Raw genomic sequence first — 22,922 nt, forward strand, 5'->3', positions numbered from 1 at the left:
CTGTCTGACTTTTAAAAAAATCTCTTTGCTTCTTGCTTTAACACAGTACTAAGGGAAAGGAAATAGAAGTTCTTCCAGGCAAGATGACTTCCTCTGTTTTTAAATTTAAGTTGTACAGAGAAATCTTCAACATTACCTATTTTAGAGAAGAAAATACTTTTCTCTAGACTATTTGTCTAGAGGAATTAGAAGTCCTATTGTGGAAAATATTATCATAAGAATTTAGAACATGCTCAGATTCCACATTTTAAAATACTGATAATGCTTATCACCTCTCTTATTGTATAACAAAGTTCTGGTTATTCAGTGTACTTTGCTCCTGTTTTCAGTGTGTTTCCTGAAGCAATAGCATGAGACTTCCATTGATATATTTGAAATAGTTGGAGGAAAACCTAAACAGATTCTTGGTTTTGTGTTTCTGCCTGTCAGTGTGTGTGTGCTGGCAGAGGACAAAATTTTGTGGGTGTCTGAGCTGGAAAGATAGCACCATGGGCAGAGCTTACTATCTTTTACATGTGGTCAAACTTGATTTTATCCTCAGTACCACAAATGGTCCCCTGAGTGCAGCCACAGTGGTACCTAGGAGCAGAGTCATGAATCATGAGTTTGGTGTGTGGCCCCTGGTGTGAGCCCCAAACAATAACAACAAAATAAAAAACTGAAACTGGGTGTTGTCAAATACTTAGCATGCTATTAGGGGTTCTTATGTTACTTGGGGAAGCAAACTTCTCTGTAGCATGGAAAGGGAAAATTGGCATGTTTTACAGCGTTATTTTTTTATTTAGAATCTAACTTGAGAAAATCTCAGAATATATAGCCAAAGTAGAAAGCAGTTTACTTTAAGAATAACAAAATCTGGTTTAAGTAGTTAAATGGTGATGGAAGCTAAAGAAAAATGGAAGAAAAAAGTGTACCTTTTTAGTGCAAAAAATATTTCAGAGTAATGTATTCATTGGGCTGGAGCAATAGCACAGCAGGGAGGGCGTTTGCCTTGCATGCAGCTGACTGGGGTTCAATTCCTCTGTTCCTCTCAGAAAGCCTAGCAAGCTACCGAGAGTGTCCTGCCAACACAGCAGAGCCTGGCAAGCCCCCCATGGCGTATTTGTGATGCCAAAAACAGTAACAAGTCTCAGAATGAGGACTTAGTGGTGCCTGCTCGACCAAATTGATGAACAACAGGACAATGCTCCAGTACTATGGTGCAATATATTCATTAATGCCAAATATGCTTGTTTTTCATAAGGTACTTTTGTCAGTTTATTATTTGAATTATAGTTTAGCATTTGAACTGTTGTTTTTTTCTCTTCCAATATTCTTTACTCGGATACTGAAAATGTGAAAATGCCTCAGATGTCCAGGTCAGCCTGCTGTTACAGGAGGACATATGTGTATATGTGTCCAGAGTTCTAGCTACCCCAGAAGGAATTTTGGCATCCTTATCTGATTACCATTAAGTCAAGAGTTCAGTGAGCAATTGCACATTCCTTTAAGCCAAGCAACTAATTATTGGTGTTTAGAATAGTTAATAGATTGCTGGGATTTTAATGTGGGAGTGAAAGCATTAAAATTGCACAAGTATATAGCATATAATTTTTCAATTCTTGTGGAAAAGAATCTTTACTTATTTGACTTTTCTAGGTAGCATCTCCTGAATAATTTCTGAATACCTGATCTTATGTCTTGCTGTGTGAAGTATTGCAATCAATTTTACAGTACGGTTTTTCTTTCCTGGCATATATTTATATACCCAAAAGTGTGTGTGTGTATATATATATATGTAAATGATAGCATTACTATTTTCTTACTGAATAAAGCAGATTCTTGATAAAAAAAATTCAGAGGAAAAAGCATACAATTTGTATTTTAAGGTTAATTCTACAGATTCTTTAAATTTACTAATTAATTTTTTTTTGGTTAAGCTACTGTAACAAAAGAGAACTTGGACTTAAATGACATAGAAGTTAGATGTTTTTTCATGTATGTGAAGCCCAGAGCAGTTAAGATGGCGCCATGGGCTTTTGGAGCCACATGGCCTGTCTTTGATCCAGGGCCATTTCAGAATGTCACTCTGTTCTTATTGTCCAAAATGGTTCATTATCACATCAGCTTTTCAACTAACAGGAAGAGGGAGAGAAAAAGGCAATTGGGGTCCAAAGCGATAGTACAGTGGGTAGACTATTTGCCTTGCACATGACCAATCCAAGTTCAATACCGCAGCATCCCATATGGTCCCCCAAGCACCACCAGGAATAATTCCTGAGTGCAGAGCCAGGAGTAAATCCTGAGCATCCCCAGGTATGACCAAAAAATAAAAAAAAAAAGGTGGGGGGATTTGGGTGACTAATCCCATCCTCTTTAAGAACATATTATAGAAATGGCACACACTGTATTTGCTCACTGACTATTGACCACACCTACCTGTGAGAAAATACAAAAACATTTTCTACATTTTGGGAAACCAAGAACCCATGTATGAATTTTTTTACTTAAGAGGAACAGAAGCAGAAGTTTCTAGTCAAGAATAAGCAAAAGCATTTTCTAAGCTTTTAGGTATTAGTTATTTTCCATTAGTGGCTAATATTCCTATTGACAGGATTATAATTCCGGTTGTTATTTTGGTTATAGGGTAAGTTTTTTTTTCTTTTTTCATTCACCCATCCAATTAGTAAAACTATTATCTCCTTTTGGAAGGGCCCAGGGCCACTCCTGGTCAAACCCTGCCAATTTGATTATCATTATGAGTGTCAGGACCTCAGGAAGTAGAGTTGCTTTGGTCACTGTGATTCCAAAGAGAAAGGGGCACCATGTTGGTGCTTTGGGACCTCCAAGACTACATCCAACTATGCTTAGGAAATCATGTGCTAGAGAACAAACCTGGGTTGAGTATATTCTAGGCATGTACACTAACCACTGTACTATCTTGCAGCTTGAATAAAGATACGATCAAGCATTCCTTTCATCACCAATATATTGGTCTCTTTAATAAAGATTGCTGTAGTATTTAGGAACTTGCATATTGATAGTTAAAAGAGTACACAACTGGACAGTATTATAAGTTCTTTGAGCCATCAAAAGTTGAATTTCTGATGTTCCACCCTCAGCCTCTTTGATCTGTAGTATCTAACTGCCTTACTTGTTTCTCAGTGTTATTCTCCAGCTTCTGGTTCACATTCACTGGTCCACAAGTGTAGAGAGGTTGAAAGAAACTCATAACTACCTTGCTTATAACGCTGGTCCGTGAACTGGTGTGCAGGATGGGTGTGCAAAGGTTGAAGAATGTCTTGCTAGTCAACATGTATCTAGCAGTATATCAGAATTGCCAATAGTTTCTCTTATGCACTTTTCCCTCAGCTTTGCTGCAGTCAAATTCATATTTTTCCTGATTTTCAGAGTGGTGATAAGACTTGTGACCTAGTACACTGATGTGCACTTATTGAGATAAGTTGCTGATTTTCCTTTGTGCTGAGTGTTTTCTTCTTATAAGGATGATAGTGACAGTGACTTCCAAGGTTATTGTGTTTGTGTGTCTAAACTGAACTCCTTTTTCCATTTTTATATTCCTAATGTCTACAACTGAGTAGCAGTTTTTTGGGGGGATGGGGCGTACACACTCGGCAGTGCTCATGGCATACTCCTGGCTTTGCTCTCAGGGGTAATTCCTGGTGGGCTCAGTTGTTCAGATGGAGTTACAGGGATCGATCATTGGTTGGCTGGGTGCAACACAAATACCCTACCCTCTGTACTATTGCTTTGTCCTGTGAGCAGCCATTCTCATAATTCTTTTGAAATCAAATCAATATACCCTATTCCCCACCCCCAATTCTCCTCATCCCTGCATTTCTCAAAAAGTCAAAGCCCAACCATCTCTGCCATCTCAGCCTCAATCTTCATCTGCACTTTACTTAATTTACTTATCCAAGTGGCTTCTATATATTCCACGTAATGGTGACTTAGGAATTTAGCACCTTTTGCTCTCCATGCTGTGTTTCCTGGGATAGTGACATCTGTCTCTCCTTTGTGGAATATTGCATTGTTAATGAAATCTGTTGAGTAAAACTGATTATCCTCCTGCATGAAATGGGAAGGAGAGATTTAGGTCACACTTAGCAGTTCTTGGTGCTACTCCCAGAAGTGCTTGGGATACAGTGCAGTGCTGGGAATAGAACCCAGTTCTTCTACACCAAAACATGCTTTCTGCCTGTTGAGCTATTTCTCTGGCCCAAAACTATTCTTTTACAAATTGAACTGTCCCTTCCGCCTCTATCTTATTTAGCATTCCTTATACTCCTTTCATCCTTCTCTTTTCTATTAATATTTTACATATCAGTATTAATATTCAACATACTGCATCGTGCATGTTTTTGCATATGCTATCTGATTGCAGTATTCTCATAAACTAGAATTTGGGACACATTCATTCAAAAGAAACAACTTTTCGTTTTTTACATGTCATGTATGCCACAACTAGAAAGGTACCTGGTGGAGAGATGCATTCAGTGAACACATGGAATAATCCATGTGAAATCCTCCTCATTCATCGATTATAATGTGTAAAGAGGTAAATTACACATGCATTAAGAAAGTATAAAATACTACATGGTTGCTTTATCAGGTCTTGATAGGTGCTTCATAAGAAAGGAAACAGAATTATGAGTGGATTCTTCTCTCACATATGCTTCCATTTGATTCAGTGTAAATCTGTTTAAGTCCTAATTTTTTATTCTTTCTACTTATGACAGGCTAATAGTACTTCTGACTACAGTTACTTCCTTAGCAATTATGAGACTGGCAGTAATCTTCCTTAAGGCAGATATTTCTTCGTCTGTTCAGTTACTTGAAACTAGCAAACAATTAGAAGCCCTTTAAAGTTTATCTTTCCTAAGGTTGTCTGAGATTACAGTAATTTCATTGACCTAGGTTGTTTCCTTCCTTTGAAAACCTTTGTAAATTTTGTGAATTTCTTCAGTTGACCATGTGCTTTAACAAAAAACAGTTTTGAGCCTCGTGAAGCATGATAACATTAAAGCGGCTGCTTTCTGTAATGGGTCCTGTAGACAGCTGCCAGTCATTAACTGATTGGATGCAAATGATGATGGGTAAGCTTGTCATAGCGACTGTGCTGCTAATTTATGGTTTAAATCTGGATAGTGGAGAAATGATAGCTGATTTAGACTATGTAAACCACAAGTCCTGTCTCATTATGTGGTTGATAATGTCAGGAAAATACTAGACATAGTTGATTACTGTAGTTTGCTGATTTCACAATGACTCTTTGCGTTTTTGTGCTTAGAAAAGAGGAAATTTTCTCTGATGACTGCTTTAATGAGCAAGCCACATAATATTTGAAAGTTAGTTTTTTTTTGTTGCTTTTTTTTCATTTAAAGGAACATATTTTACAAACTGTCTTGATTGGATTTTGCTCCAGAAAGTATCTAAGTCATTACAAAAGAGTTAAATGTCTGATCACCCTTCTTCCTGGCCTCTGGCCTCATCGTAGTTCCTACGTGCCTTTGGCTTTCTGTAGAAGTTCACATCATTGATCACTGCTGCTACAAATTTCAAGGCACTATACAATGTTGACTTTCATTTTTCACAGCTCTCGATTTTTCAGTTTGCCTCCTCCTTAAATTGATTCATTCTTCAAGATTCTACCCAAAGACTGCCTTTGTTTTCCTTTCTGAATAGAATGTGGAACACTGCTTGGTGTATAATATGGGGTCACTAAATGTGCCATTGAATTTCCAAGTCATTTATTTTCTCATGACCTCATATCTATGTGGAACTCCTCTACCTGGATGATTTGCAAGACTTTCAAATCTACCACCAGCATACCTCCATTCCAGCCTCTTGCCTAACTCATGATTAAGTCATTAGCTGATTAAACAAGTTATTATAGGTCAGCAGATCAATGAGCACATAAACATAAGAAGAAATAGTCATGAATAGGTGGTATATTTGGTATGCTAAAAGATGTTCAAAAAACTAAAGTGATAGATTCAAAATCAAATCGCTTCTGTAGATTAGTAACTGTGACTTTGCTTAGTAACTATGAATTTGCTTTGAGCATACAACACTCTGACTTATTTATGCCTTTTTAAATAGAAATAACAAAATAACTAGGAACAACACAGATTTAATCCAAGGAATTTTGTTCATAATGCCTGGTTTTAACATGTGAAAGGTCAATATAAAACATACAAATATAAAAATATGCACATACAATAGATTCTGTAATAACTACTCATTCAGTTACTGTTGTTATTGTTTTTAATTTGAATTGTGTGATACACAGTTACAAAGATGTTCATGAAAGGGTTTTAGTCATATTATATTGAAAATAAAAAAGTCCCTCCAGCTTTGAAAGATATGATGTGATTCAACAGCTTGCTTTTCTTAAGTTTTAACTTAAAGTTGCAGTTCCCAGTATGCTAGTGATGTGACTCAGTGGTAGAACACTTGACTTTCATATGCGAGTTTGATCCCTGGCATGGCAATATTTTTTTTAAATATGGTTCCATTCTCAGTAGTGTTTTGGCTTTCAAGAACTGCAAACGATAGTGAGGACTTTTACTGTGTTTAAAACTAAAAGATACTTACTTTATTTTATTTTCTTCCCCTCCTAATGTAAATGAGAACTATTGACCCTTTAGATTTTGATAAACAGACAAAAAAAATACGATGTAACTAAGGTATTTTTATTTCTTCCTAGATTTCTGTAAAATTGATACTTGTATTTCAATTCATGTGGTTTCATATTTCAAGGAAAATAATTTTGAAGGCATATCATTTTATGTAGGAAACAACTCATAATTTAAGTGAAATCTAAACCTCTTAAGAGATGTAAGACTTGGCTAATTAATCTTGGGTTTTATGGTCTAAGTTTTGTTTACCTCTAATTGGTATCTTTTAAAATTGTAGTTAATTATCATTAAACTAGCTTCTTTGAAATTGGATAGTGAATTTTATTTCTTAATTTTGTCATCTACAGTAGTATGGAAATTTTCAAAAGTGATTTACATATTTAATAATAAATAAAATTTAGCTCTTTAGCCTAGAAGAAAAATCATTATAGTATTTTTGTTAGAGTCCTCTGGTCTCGGTTTCAGTGTAGTCAAATATAAATTTGATTACACTGATGTGGTAAAAAAAAAAATTGTTCACTAATACCACCAGTAAGGGCTAATTGAGAGGAAACAAGAACAAATAGTAGGGTGAATAAGGCAGGATAAATAAGTAGAGTAAATAAGTTATAAAAAAAATCAGTGTTATTCTTTTCTAAGTAATCTCCTTTGAATTAAAGAAATAGAAATTTAGGAAAAACAGAATATTGTGAATATAGTGAACAGAAATGTAGTGCTGACAAGAAGAAAATGAAAACATTCCATTACTTTAACTAGGATTAAATATTTTAAAAATAAAATTGCTAAGTTGCTAAATAAAGTCTTCTCTTAAATGTCTGATTCTTAAAAATAAATATTTTTATTTATTTTTTTTGTTGTTGTGTTGTAGAGGTCACAGAAGTTCAAAGCATCTAATTTCTTACTTCTAGGAATTGAGTGGCCCATAAATCTTATCTTTGCCCCAGGTCTAATGACTGGAATAAAGTGTATGTGGACAGATCACAGCTATCACTGATGGAGTCCTGGAAGCCGTGTTAGCCACAGAGCAGGTGATACATTGCTGATCCCATAGTGAAGATCACTCATAACAGATATTTTGTGATCTTAATGGGCTTTTGAAAACCCCCAAGCCAGTAGTGTTCAGTTTGGCTTATGTATATTCACTGGTGGTTATATTTCAAAGGAATTGTAGCAGTCATATGACTAAAATAGGCAGGAGGCTAAATTCTTATTTCCCTACAGTACTCTTTGTGTTCCTTAAAATACTCTAAGTTTTATTTGTGAATTCTTTATTTTATTGAAAGGTATCTATATGCATATAGAAATACTGATTTTGAAGCTTTATTGAAAAATATCTATCTATATGCATATACAAAATAATACTGATTTTGAAGCTTAAGATAACTTTTGAAAATACTGCCAGGATTTTGAAAGATCTTCCCTTAAATGGTTTTAATTCAGTTAATTTTTCGTCTTACTTTATACTGATATTTTCACCTCAATCCTAAACAGAAATATCTCTATTTCAGTCCTAGACAGAAGTGATGACAGCAGGGTTGGGTTTTTTGCTTCTTGTTTAAAAGATGCTTAATATACAGCCTTAATTATGTGCATTTTCTAAGTTCCTCTATAGATAACTTTTTCAGACTTTTCCTTTTTTTAGTTTGCATTTCCTTTTTATGAATTAATATTGGTAATCATATGGATTTTTGCCCCGCATAGTCTGCTAATTTGATTTATATTAAGAATGTTTATAATGTCAAAGCTGCTTTGCATTCCTGGAACAGACTCAGGAATTAGTTATAATTATTATAATTCTATACCCTTTTAAATTTGTTTTTCACTCATGTCTTTTAGTTAGAATGACAGTTCCCATCTTGTGACAGGTGTTTTAGAATCATCCTTACAGAATCCATTTGAACGTATTACCTCTTTTCTGTTCCTCAAAAGACTATATAAAATTAGAATAATACTTTTCTTCTAAATTTGATAGAATTTACTTGAAATAACAGGCTAACCTTGATGCTTTTTATATTTGAAGTGTACGGACTTTTTTTACTACTGACTTAGTGTCTTTCATATTTTTTTGATATTCAGGTGTAAATTTATATCAAATCTGGTTGATTGACACCTACATTCTACTCAATTTTAAAAACATTTATAGCAGATATAGTTTAAAATAATGTGTTTTTTCTTTCCATTTTTTTTTGTCTATAGATGAATTTCCCCAAACATGATACTATGGATTTATGGATAGAAAATTCCATATAAACTATTTTTATTTGTACATGTATGGTAGGTAAACAGTACTTCTGCAGTCTGCATTTTCAAGAAATTTATCTGAGCAAGCTGTTTCCTTTGGAGGGCTCAGATTTATGTGACTTTGGCAGTGTGATCTACCATTTGTAACCCTTTCAAATCCATGTTAAATATTGTTTTGTAGATATCTGCAGGTGTGTGCCATCCTCAGGACTTGTTAATCCTTCTGGATGTTCACATTTTTTGCTGCTTCTAGATGTAGGGATTCTACTTATTTTCACACCAAATAACCACTAAATTATTATGTTCATCTAGCATTTTTATGTCCAAGGATATTGACTTTTTAGAATATTGGATTTAATTATCCAATCAAAATAGAAAACTTAAGAAATATGTTTAAATCTGCTTAGACATATTAAAGTTCTGTATTAGTTATACTTAAGAATAGATATTTGCTTAGTGACTTTTGAATATTTTGGTTTGTTTACGGGCCACACCTGCGATGCTTAGGGCTTACTCTGGCTCTGCACTCAGGAATTACTCCTGGTGGAGCTCTGAAGACTATATGGGACCCTAGGGATTAAATCCAGGTCAGCAAAGCAAATATCCCACTGCTGTACTATTGCTTAGACCCCCAATTTTTGAAGATTTTTAGTTTTTAAAAGTTAAGATAACCAAGAAAAGCCAATTAGCTGAACTAGCAAGTACATTGACGATTATTTTTTCCAAAATTAAATTTAATGTATTTGACACCCATAAAAAACCTAACGTAAAATATGTTTATTCCTACAGTATTATAAAGTTTTAGCTGATTTTTAAGACATTTTTCAGTTTTATACTTTCAAACATACCTGTTACTGAAGATTAATTTAAAGCTAAATTTCATATAATCTCAAAAGATTTTGGAAAAAAAAATATGAGCTAACTCAAGTCACATAATTATTTAAAGACCGTTGGTTATAGAGTATTGCTTCTATATAGCTCTGTGAGAATATTATTTATGCATTGGGTATTAAGTTAGAAATATCACCTTAGCTTTGCATATACTATTTGAATTATTTTTATAATTTTAATTGAATCATAATGGGGTTCATAACTACAAAGTTTTTACTTAGTTGTTACAAAGTTATGCATACTATCAAATTTATTTATAATATTAAAGAATGAGCATTGCTATTTAAGAATATTAATCACATGTATATTATGTTTACTACAGAGCTAAATAAAACATTGCATTTTGGTTTAATGGCCTTGGAAATTGCTCCAAAAGCTGGAGTGCCTACTTTGCATACATTTTGGTTTTGGACCATACCTGGTGATGTTCGCAGCTTACTCTTGGCTCTGTGCTCAGGGATCTCTCCTGGAAGTACTCATGGAACCTTATGTAGTAGTGGTAGTTAAATTGAGGTCAGCTGCATGCAAGGCAAGTGCCTCACTTCTGTACTGTCTTTCCACCCTACGCTGAAATAGTTAGCCTAAAACTAAGAATTATGTTTTAAAATTAAAATGTAATCAAAAGTAATTACCACATAATTAATTTTATAATAATGCATACTTCCAAATTATAATTATATTAAATGATTAAATTATAATATAATTGAATTAAATGATATCAATAATTGATTAAATTATTTCAATCCATTAAAATTAATTTTTTAGCTTTCAATTTTCAATCACCAGTACCATACGGTTTTTAGAGCACCACCAATTGTGACCCCCCAAAATAAAAGCAAAAGTGATTAGTGTACAAGTGAAAAAAAATCATACCCCTATTTAATTAGAGTGGGGAGAAAAAAGTATCAAATACTCCGAGACTCTGTTAGAGGTTGTGTTTAGAATTCTAATTCCCAATAATATTCTGAAATTCAGTCATCTTAAGCACCATCATTCAGTTTTTTTCTTTTTTAATGCAGAGTACCATGGTATAAAATAGTAAAAACATTGATACCTGTTTTGAAAGTATATACCATAGTATATTTTAATTAGGAAACTTTTCTCTGTTGGCATTGTAAGTGCAGAATGAAGGAACTGGTTAGATAAGCCATCTAACAGTTAAGAGTCAGATTTTGACAGGAACAGATTACTGAGGTGTCAGCATACACTTTTAAAGTGTCATTCTTTGCCTGAATTGTAGAGCAAATTTGCTTTCTGATAATACTTGAAATTTTGTGTACTGTATCTTGGGGTTTGTAAAATAAAGAACTGACAAACATTTTGTCTTCTCTTTGAAAAAAGAGTCAATCTCTCATATTCCATATGTTTTGAGGTCACCAGATATGAGAAGACTTGAGATGTTTTGGGCTGTTATCTAGTTTTATTTTATTTTATCTGGTTTTACTGACATTGTTTTTGAGTTTTATAAATGTGGTATGTAATATTGATGGTGCAGTATCTCTCCTGATCATGTAAACTAATTTTTTTAATAATCAAAATATTTTTCCAAAGCTGACTCCAAATCATGTCTAGTGACTAAAAATCTATAATATTATCAATATTCATATAATGTTACAAATTTAAAGTAGAAATGAATTATTGGACTTTTGTAATAAATGCATGCACTTAGTATCTAATGGCATTGTATTAATCCATGTATTTTGAATTATTTCTTCAATTGTGACCTTGATATGCAGCTCAGACAGAGATTGGATCTGGAGAAGATACTCTTGATGTTTTAAGCTGAAAATTACGCCTTTGGTATGGGAAGATAGTACAGGGGTAAAGTTCTTGCCTTGCACGCAGCTGACCTCAGATTAATACCCAATATCACGTAGGGAAGAACATGAGTTCTTCCAGGACTGAACCCTGAGCATAGAGCCAGGAATAAGCCCTGAACTCTACCAGGTGTGACCCTAAATTTAAAAAATTCAGTTAAGTGTGTCCTGGGGGCTGGAGAGAGTGACATTAGGGCCTTTCTTTTACATGTGGCTGATTTGTGTTTCCAGGCACTTCATATGTTCTCACATCCCACCAGGAGTAATCCTTGCCTCCATAGCATATAGTATGCCCTGAGCACTGCTGGGTGCCCCCCAACCCCCACTCTCCCCATACAAATAGTGTGTCCTAAGCCAGATCTGGTGTTTGTTTATTTTTTAATTGAATTACAGTCAGATACACAGTTACAAGGTTGTTCAGGACTGGGTTTTAGTTACAAAATATCCCAACACCAATCACTTCATCAGTATACATTTCCACCACCATTGTCCCCAATTTCTCTTCAACGGTCCCCCCTCCTCGCCTTCCTCTGTGGCAGGCACTTTTCTACTCCCCCATCTCTCTCTCTCTCTCTTTCTCTCTCTCTCTCTGTCTCTTTGTCTTTCTCTCTCTGTCTTTCTCTCTCCTTTTGGACATTATGATTTGCAATATAGATACTTAAAAGTTATCATGTATATCCCTTTACCTACTTTCAACACTCAATTTTTGTCCAGAGTGATGATTTCTAACTATTATTATCATTGTGGTCCGTTATTCTATCCTAACTACCGTTTGTCCCCCACACACTAGTGTCAAGCTTCCTACCATTGACCAGTCCTCCTGGCTCTTGTTTTATCTGGCCTTGGATATTAGTCTTATCCTGTTTTTTTTTCTTATACCCCCACAGATTAATGCAGTCATTCTCTATCTGTTCCTCTCTCTGACTCATTTCACACAGCATGTTTTCATTTTTCTAACTGCAAGGAGATTTCATGACTCACTTTTTTTTCCCTAACAGCTGCATAGTATTTGATTGTGTAGATGCACCATAGTTTCTTTATCTATTCGTTTCTTCTCAGGCACTCTGGTTGTTTCCAGATTCTGGCTATTTTGAATAGTGCTGCAATGAACATAGATGCAGATGGTGTTTCTTCTATGCTTTTCGAGTCCCATCATATATTCCCAGAAGTGGTAATTCTGGGTCAAATGGAAGCTCAATTTCTTTTTTTTTTTAATTTCTTTTTTTGATTAGTCAAACACCATGAGGTACAGTTGTAGACTTACAGATTTTTGTGCTTGGATTTCAGTTATACGATATTTGACTACCCATCCCTCCACCAGTGCCCATTCCTACCACTAATGCTCCTGAAATCCCTCCCACCCCCCAACACCCCATCCCACCCCACCCCTGTGGTAGTGCATTCCCTTTTGTTCTCTCTCTTCTTTTGGGTGCTGTGGTTTGCAAAAGAGGTATTGAGTGGCAATCATGTTTGATCTATAGTCTACTTTCAGCATGCATCCTGGGCAGATCCTCCCAACACCCTTTATTTGTTGCTCCCTTCTCTATCTTAGCTGCCTTTTCCCCTAGCATGTGTGGCTGGCCTCCAAGCCATGGGGTGAACCTCCTGGTACTTATCTCAGCTATTCTTGGGTATTAGTCTCCTATTTTGTTACTTTATATCCAGATAAATACAGTCTTTCTATGTCTGTCCCTCTCTTTCTGACTCATTTCACTTAGCATGATACTTTCCATGTAGTGCCAACTGTATGTAAATTTTATTACTTCATCTTTTCTAACAGCTGCATAGTACTCCATTATGTAGATGTACCTAAGTGTCTTTAATCAGTCATCTGTTCTCGGGCACTAAGGTGTTTTCCAGATTTTGGCTATAGTGCAGCAACGAACATAGAAGTGCAAATGTCATTTCGATTGTACTTTTTTTGCCTCTCTGGGATATATTCCCAGGAGTGGTATAGCTGGGTCAAATGGGAACTCAATTTCTAATTTTTTGAGAATTGTCCATACTATTTTCCAAAAGGACTGAACCAGTCGGCATTCCGACCAGCAGTGAAGGGGAGTCCCTTTCTCGCCACATCCACACCGACACAGGTTGCTTTTATTCTTTTGGGTGTGGGCCAGTCTCTGTGGTGTGAGATGATATCTCATAGTTGTTTTGATCTCCATCTCTCTAATGATTAGTGATGTAGAACATTTTCTCATGTGCCTTTTAGCCATTCGGATTTCTTCTTTGGGAAAGTTTCTGTTCATTTCATCACCCCATTTTTTGATGGGGTTAGATGTTTTCTTCTTGTAGAGTTCAACCAGTGCTTCGTATATCTTTGATATCAACCCTTTATCAGATGGGCATTGGGTAAATATCCTTTTCCATTCTGTAGATTGTCTTTGTATTCCAGTTATTGTATCTTTTGAGGTGCAGAAGGGAAGCTCAATTTCTAGTGTTTTGAGGAATGTCCATATTGTTTTCCAAAAAGTCTGGACCAGTCTGCATCCCCACCAACAATGAAAGAGAGTTCCTTTCTTTCTGTGTCCATGCCAGTATTGGTTGATCTGGTTCTTTTGGATGTGTGCCAGTTTCTTTGGTGTGAGATGACCTCTCATTTTTTTGATTTGCATCTCCCGGGTGCTTAATGATGTAGAGCAATTTTTATATGCCTTTTGGCCATTTAAATTTCTTCTTTGTGGAAGTATCTATTCATTTCTTCTCTTCCCCGTCATCTTTTTTTGATGGTGTTGGATGTTATTTTCTTGTAGAGTTATACCAATGCCTTATATATCTTGAATATTGACCCATTATCAGATCTGTATTGAGTAAATAATTTTTCCGACTCTGTGGACTCTCCTTGTATCTTGGTCACTATTTCTTTTGAGGTGCAGATGCTTCTTATTTTAATGTAGTTCCATTTGTTAATCTTTTCTTATCCTTGCTTGGTCAGTGATGTTTCATCCTTGAAGATGCCGTTAGCTTCAATGTCATGTCAGGTTTTTCCTACATTTTTCTCTATGTACCTTATGAAATCCTCATTATTTGTGAGGAAGATATAGTTTCTTTATGGGTTTTAATTAAAAAATTTGCAAACAGTACAATTTTTATATTTCGTTTGGACTTGTGGCTTAAGCACATATATATTATTATTAAACGTTAGGAACTATGATTTGCATTATTAATTTACAGTTGAATTCCACTTCCTGCTATCAACTTTAGGATACAAAAACATTCATTCAGATAGATAAATTATATCTTTAAGCCATAATTCAGCATATTTAGTCATCATTTCTATTTGGTAAAATTGATTAATTACCAATATGTGTCCAGTACATATATTTGGTGAAAAAAATCCCTTAGTGGTCTCTGAGAATTCCACATTGGGCTCCAATTGGTTGAGCTGCAGTGCAGTGAACCAGCTCTTGTCTTTCTTATAATGTTTAACTGAAATTATAAATTATAATAGTGCACTGACCCTTCTACTTAAGATAGTTTTCTTTTTTTTTCTTTTTGGGTCACACCTGGCGATGCACAGGGGTTATTCCTGGCGGTGCTTGGGGGACCATATGGGATGCTGGGAATTGAACCCGGGTCGGCCACATGCAAGGCAAACACCCTACCCGCTGTGCTATTGCTCCAGCCCCTTAAGATAGTTTTCTTGATTCTGCTTATTTACCTTACTCATCTCTGTATTATCCTTATCCTCTTCCTTATTTTTCTTAGAAATTGAACTCTTTTTCATTTTAAATTTGTTTATTTTTATTGTGGGGAGGGCTTTAGCAAATGAAGCAGTGCCCAGGACTGCTCCTGGCTGTGTGCTCAGCGATTATCTCTAGTGGGAACTGGGAACCATATGTGGTGCCAGGGATCAAATCCCAGTTTGCCACGTACAAAGCAAGTGCTCTACCCACTGTATTCTCTCCTACCACAAAATAAAAAACTGGGCAGTTAAAACTGTTAAATGATGTTTTTTTAGACCATTCGACCACACTACTTCAAAATGATTTTTTTTATTCGAGTGTCAAATGATGTTTTTTATTTGAGTGTCAAATTTTTCAAGTGATGCTGAATGCCTCATGCTCTTGCATTTGTTGTACACGTTTCCTAGCAGTCATATATACTTGTCCTCTAATACAAAAAAAGGCCAACAACAAACAAACAAACAAACAAACAAAAAAGCCAAACTTATCTTTTTTTCTTTTGTTAAGTCAGCTGAAAATTCAGAAGGATATATTTGATATTGCATGAATTTGCTTATATAAAAAATTGATGTTTTAAGATATTATATAGACTAGGTTTTGATATTTTTAGTATGAATTTCCATGCACATAAATATTTGCTTCTTGAATTATGTATTTTTATTGATCATGTATTTTATATTTAAAACTCCCTTTTATTCCAGTATTGACTGTGCTTTTGACCTTCAACACAAATCAAGTTACAAAAAGTGACTGTCAGGAATTACTATATTGGAGATAAAAGAGTATAATAGCATAGTCCTGTGTATTAAATCTTAAAATCTTAAAATATTTAAGAATTATTAAATATTAAATTATTAATAATTTATTTAAATTTACAATAATTCAAACTGTTGGCTTAATTAATAATTAATAATCTAAAATTAATGGTTTAAATTATTAAATATTTAAAATTAAATTATTAACTTATTCTTAAAATATTTAAGAATTAAATATTTAAATATTTTAAAAATATTTAAAAATTAGCACTGTCTGAACTGCCCTTCCGTTGTTCATCAATTTGCTCAAGCGGGCCCAGTAACGTCTCCATTGTGAGATTTGTTGTTACTGTGTTTGGCATATCGAATACGCCACGGGTAGCTTTCCAGGCTTTGCCATGCGGGCAAGATACTCTCAGTAGCTTGCCGGGCTCTCCTAGAGGGGTGAAGAAATCGAACCCGGTTCGGCCGGGCTGGCAGCTTGCAAGGCAAATGCTCTACCGCTGTACATTAAATAAAAATTACAGGAGGGCCAGAGATACTGCACAGCGGCTCAAGAGCTCTGCTAGCGTACAACCAAGCTGGGTTTGATCCCCAACACCACATGGTCCCTAAGTCCTTCCCCCCCACCCCCGCGAGCCAGCACAGGACTGGGGTGTGTGGCCTCCTCAGCATTTTGAGGGGGTCCTAGCATGCTCCCCCCAGGCCTAGCTGCACTGGAATCTGCTTGGAAACATCTACAAGATGTGCGCGGCCTGTCCTGGGGTGCCCCGGACCCCCAGAAGATAGAGGGGAGCCTCCTGGAAAGCCCAGAGGCGCCTAGACAGCTGGCCTGGGCTCAGCACCCAAAAGAGGGCCCTGCCCAACACCTGGGGTGGACCCAATTTAAAAATTAAATCTTAAAATATTTAATAAAACAGGATTTTTAGGATTTTTATTATTTTCTTATTTTAAAACTGATTCTAAGGGGCTGGAGTGATAGCACAGCGGGTAGGGTGTTTGCCTTGCATGTGGCCGATGTAGGTTCGATTCCCATATGGTCCCCTGAGCACTGCCAGGAGTAATTCCTGAGTGCAGAGCCAGGAGTAACCCCTCTGCATCGCTGGGTGTGACCCAAAAAGAAAAAGAAAACCAAACTGATTCTAAGAGTATTTAATGTTGCTTTAAGTTCTGTTCTTGTTGGTCTGGATTTGCTTCTTGATAAAATACTCAACGACATGTCCATAGATATTGAATCACTGTATCACTGTCATCCCATTATTTATCGATTTACTCAAACGGGCACCAATAACGTCTCTATTCCTCCCAGCCCTGAGATTTTAGCAGCCTCTCCTTACTCATCTTTCCCAAAGATTGTAGGCTCTTTCAGGGTCAGGGGAATGAGACCTGTTATCATTATTGTTTTTGGTATATCGGATATGCTATGAGGAGTTTGCCAGGCTCTGCCCGTACAGCCAGGATACAGGATACTCTCAGTAGCTTGCCAGGCTCTCCAGGATATATGGATATATGTATATAAAATTTGTTTCCTACTATCTGAACCCCATCAAATATGCTCCCTCCTGGGAGAAGCAGCTGTGAGTTCTGGAGGATAGCCAATGAGGAGATTATCCGGCACTGACAGGGAATGGCTTAAGGCTGTGATCCCTGGGTCCCTGGAGACTGAGGGAAGCAAGCAGACGATCTCTGCTCCCAGGTCCCATTAAGCCCAGAGTCCAAGGTCACAAGGTTCTGCGTTACCTGGGTTCCATGGGATTTCGTTCATGTGTGAGGCTCAGCCCGAGCATCCGGAAAGTGGACTGGATTGTGGTGGCAGTTGGGTAGTGGAGGTTGGCTGCTGGGACTGGGTTCCTTGGGGTGGGGAGGGCTCTCACCCACCCCAATCTGGGGTGCCCAGAGTGAAAACAGCCTGGCGCATAGTCTAGTGGCATGGTTATGGGAGCCTCATTTTATTCTCCCTTCTGGGAGAAGGAGCCGTGAGTTATTGATATTGATTACAGAAGATATTGAATAGAGAAGTTATACTAACAAAGTAGCACTGTCCTCCCGTTGTTCATCTATTTGCTCAAGCAGGTCCAGTAATGTCTCCATTGTGAGACATGTTGTTACTGTGTTTGGCATATTGAATGCGTCACGGGTAGCTTGCCAGGCATTGCTGCATGGGCGAGATACTGTCGGTAGTTTGCCGGGCTTTCCGAGAGGGGCGAAGAAATCGAACTCGGGTCTGCCAGGTCAGTCACATGCAAGGCAAACGCCCTACTGCTGTGCTATCGCTCCAGTCCACTAACAAAGTGTATTAATTGTTTGTGCTTTTCATGTATGTTAATCTGTTAATGAAATATTTCTTTTCTATAACCATGTACTTTTTAGAGAGCAATGGATTTATCATCTTTATTAATATTGCAATGATTCTGGAGATCACTTGGAAATTGTTAAACCTGTTTTACAAATGAGCAACTAAGAGGCAGTATGCTTAGGGAGACAACATGATAAAAAGTTAAAACTTTGGAGTACGATGATGTGGATACTGATTGGAATTCAGGCCATTCGTACATGTTATCAGTATAAAGTTATCACAACCTCTCTGAACCTCACACACTCTGTAGAGTTTTATAGAGATACCACTCCCTGTGTGGGACAGGGTAGGTGGGACCACACATGACCAGGATTTTGCTCACATTCAGTGTCTATGAAATGATTTCTTTCATTGTTACTAATGAAAACTAGAAAAATCAAGCAATTTTGTTTTTGTGACCCAAAAGATAGCAGAGCGGTAGGGCGTTTACCTTGCATGCAGCCAACATGGCTGACCTGAGTTCGATTCCTCTGCCCCTCTTGGAGAGCCCGGCAAGCTACTGAGAGTATCTCGCCCGCACGGCAGAGCCTGGCAAGCTACCCGTGATGTATTCGATATGCCAAACACAGTAACAACAAAGTCTCCAATGGAGACGTTACTGGGCATGCTTGAGCAAATCGATGAGTAACGGGAGGACAGTGACAGTGACAGTACCAAAGGTAATCACAAGACTAGTCTTGAAACTTAAGTCATCTTCTGTATTTTGATGTTTGAAGATGCTAAAGTTCCTATTAGTGACATAAAGTAATAAAGAAATATCTGCAGTGTCAGGGATCCATCCTTATGATGACAGGGTTCACTGTGACATAGGATTGTATAAAAGCGAGAAATTTATAATAATATGATTATAAAGGATTTTAATCAAATAATTACCCAGCATTTGTTTCTTACTTTGGATGGTTTATATAAATAGCAATATTAACTTTGTTGGCTGTTTAAGTAAGAACCATACCATATCATGCATATCTTGTTGTAGAGGAGTTGAATGGGGCAGGTGCAGCCTGTCACTCACAGTACATGCCTAGGATGTACAGCAGTACTTAAACTACTGTTGTTGGGGAGGCATGAGGGTTTACCTGGAATCTGACCCAGCTAAAGGGAAGATTTCAATTTAAACTGCTGATCTTTGCAGTATGATTTTAGACGTGTAACTCAAGTTGCTGAAAGCAAAATTTAGAATCTTTGACTTCATTCAATGTATTTGAATCCTTCTGTTTTGCCAGTTCTTTGCATATAATTCAAAATTTTGGAACAGGATCTGAAGACATAAAGTCCTAAGATGGAAGAGATAGTAGAGTGAGTAAGACACTTGCTGCACACTTAATAAACTTGAATTGGATCCCCAGAAACAAGCTAAGCTCTAATCCCTGAACACAGAGCCAGGAGTTAGCTCTGAGCACTGCTAGATGTCCACACTGCTAGGTGTGGACATTTCTCCACCCCCCACCAAATATTTTTAGTAAAGATGAATTATAGACAAAACATTTTAAATGAGAGATTTTACTGGTAGTTGTGTTCAGTGAAATGAAAATTATCATATAATGTCCTGATGAAGGGATATTGCTTATATGAACTGAATATTAAATAATGCAATTTAAATATTAATTCTAAGATATTTTTCATCTTATTAGTCAATTTATCAAAGAGCAATGAATGCCACAATTGTAAGAATATTATTTTAACTTCTTTTATAATAAATTTTTATGCATTTCTTTTAGATTTAATTATCAAGTTAAAAAAAATTCTTGAAAACCAGACAAATCTTGCAGTGATTTTTGTGAAGTACATCAGAAATAGAAAATAGCAGTAATTACTACAGTATAAGTTTGAGTTTACTCTATAAATTTAGAACTGTTTTTAGTTATTTTTTATTAGTTATTTTTTGATTTTGGGCCATACCTAGAGTTTTTCAGGGATTACTCCTGCCTCAGTGCTCAGAGATCAGTTTGGTGAGGTTCAGGAGATTGTATAGGGTATCAGGGATTGCTATAGGCAAAGCACAGCGGTAGGGCGTTTGCCTTGCACGCAGCCAACATGGCCGACCCGAGTTCAATTCCTCTACCCTTCTCGGAGAGCCCGGCAAGCTACCGAGAGTATTCGATATGCCAGACACAGTAACAACAAAGTCTCCAATGGAGACGTTACTGGGCCCGCTCGAGCAAATCGATGATCAACGGGAGGGCCTTTACTTTACTTTACTTTACTTTATCAGGGATTGAAGTTGGATTGACCACATGCGAGGCAAGCCTATACCTTACTATCAGCTCCAATTGTGAGTTATTTATTTCTGTAAATTATTTAGACTTTTTAGAAGAGTTCACATTTGATTTCTCTTTAGAACACCACTAGCAAAATTTGAATATTAATTGTTCTGCTTTTCAAAGAAGGTAAAATAAACTACGACAAGTTTTAGTGTAAGTACAAGAGGAGATTTCATTTTGAATTAAGGTCAAGTTTCTTAGTAAGTGGATGTCTTTTAGTTGTGGTTGAATATTTATATGAAGAGTTCTTGATATATGAATTATTCTAGCTTCTTTTCTTTTTTTATTTTTAACAGAAATTTTAAAATTTCCTCTTGAAAATTAAATAACTTTACAACTTAGATTTCCTAGCTTATCTGGGTCATATCTAGAGGTGTCTGTTTGCTTTCCCTTGACATAATCATCATATATACTTAGTCTTTGGGAGTGGGTCATGTACTTGTTAAAGAATTCTTATTCTCTAAGCTCTGTTAGACATCTTCAGCACATTTAGAACCTTGATAATGTACCTATGTCACTGGCATCCTTGAGATACAATTATGTATTTACACAGGTAGAATGTTTTCCCCCCTGTGATTTACCACAAAATGTAAAATTACATTCCCAAAGAAATGTAAAACAATGTGTATTTGGCAATTTTTTCATTAAAGTATGGAAAACATATGGAAATTACATTATGAAATATGGGTGCTGAATAGCTTGATTTTCCACCTTTTCCCGGGGTTTTTGCCCCCCAAATTTTAACTCATTTGAATAATATTTTGTGTATATATTCAGATCCCTCAATTTAGTATATACAGCAGGTAGGGTACGTGCCTTGCATGCAGTCTATTTGAGTTTGATCTCCAGCATCTTGTATTATCTCCAGATACCTGCCAGGATTTATCCCTGAGTGCAAAGTCTTAAGCACAGCAGTGTGTGGCCTCCAAACAAAATATTTAGTGCTTGTGATTTGCTATTTTATGTATCTTTAAACTCATTTTTGAGAGGGTGAGATAATACTTCCTAAAGTTACATTTTATTGCTTGTCCCTATAAGTTCTGAGTCTCTCTTTTCAGCTGTCAATAAACTTATTAGGTTTTATCATCAATAAAAATTGATATAGTAATAAACTGAAATTATTTGTATTAGGCCATAAAAGATTGGTCTAGCAAAACTTTATATATATTTTTTTTCTGGAGGTGAGAGGGTCTCAGAGATGGAGATTGGAGAATCTACGACATGGAATGTAGTTGCAGGGAAATGGGTGTATGTCTTCTGATGATTATGGGTGTCCCTGGTAGGGAGGCCCTGATTAGAAGGTGATCAGTCCCCCGCCATGGGTATGTCTCAGATTCTGCCTCCAGAGGTCAGAGGTACATTTTCGGTCTCAAATAAGAAACGAGGGCTGTGATTTTTGTGTTTCTCTTTTCAGAAGATAGTTTCATTCTGTTAGTGATCCTTCATCACACCACTGGTGCTGAGAATACAAAAATGAAGTGCTTACTATATTTCCTGACAGAAAAATCATTATGACCTAGGATATATGCCATGATTTGTGGTATATGTGTTCATGAATATGCTCTAGATCAAGTATTTTATCTTCATATTTTAAACATTTAAAAAATTAAATTTGTTTTTATGCCATACCCAGTGGTGCTTCAGACTTACTACTGGCTTTGTTCTTAGAGATCCCTTCATGATGCTCAGGGGACTTCCAGGGGTACTGGGGATTGAACCTGGCTTGGGTGCATCCCAGACAAGCCCCTTTCCTGCTGTGCTATCTTTCTGGTCCCCAAAATGCTAACTTTAAATCAGTGACACTGCTGTTCTTACCATTTGTCATCATTTCTAGATGATTTTTCTCTAGTTCTGCTTTTCCTTTCTTATTTTCTGTGTCTTCTCAATCAATAAAGCACATTGATGCTGCAAGGTTAACCTAGCAATAAAACAGCGTTAACCCCAGTAAGAGCATCTTCTTAGAACACTCATTTTGTAAAACAACGGGAATAAAATGAGTACTCTAAATATTTTGAAAAGCTCTTGGGTAAACTTTTAAAATTACACTGAGACTTGAGTTAACTAGTTAAATATTTTTTAAACTTCAAACGAAGTGCTTTATTACATTATCTCCAGAGTTTAAAGTGTGAATTGGTTTCATCTGTGCACACTGTCTACCAAAATATAGACTTTAAAAATATGGGTACTTTTTTTAGACTTCATAATTTCTTAGACGAATTTTGGAGATTCTATTTCAATAAAACTAGTGCTTTTAAAAATCACTGCACTGCATGA

At 36.2% G+C, this 22,922-nt stretch overlaps 1 protein-coding gene across 1 annotated transcript in view; it reads left to right on the top strand.

Moving 5' to 3' along the window:
• Positions 1–22,922, top strand: part of TMTC2 (transmembrane O-mannosyltransferase targeting cadherins 2) — a 473,463-nt gene that overhangs the window by 249,312 nt on the left and 201,229 nt on the right. The gene's annotated exons all lie outside the window — the stretch shown is intronic.

Source organism: Sorex fumeus, unplaced genomic scaffold (genome assembly GCF_029834395.1).
Source record: "Sorex fumeus unplaced genomic scaffold, SorFum_2.1 ptg000003l, whole genome shotgun sequence".
Classification (NCBI taxonomy): Eukaryota; Metazoa; Chordata; class Mammalia; order Eulipotyphla; family Soricidae; genus Sorex; species Sorex fumeus.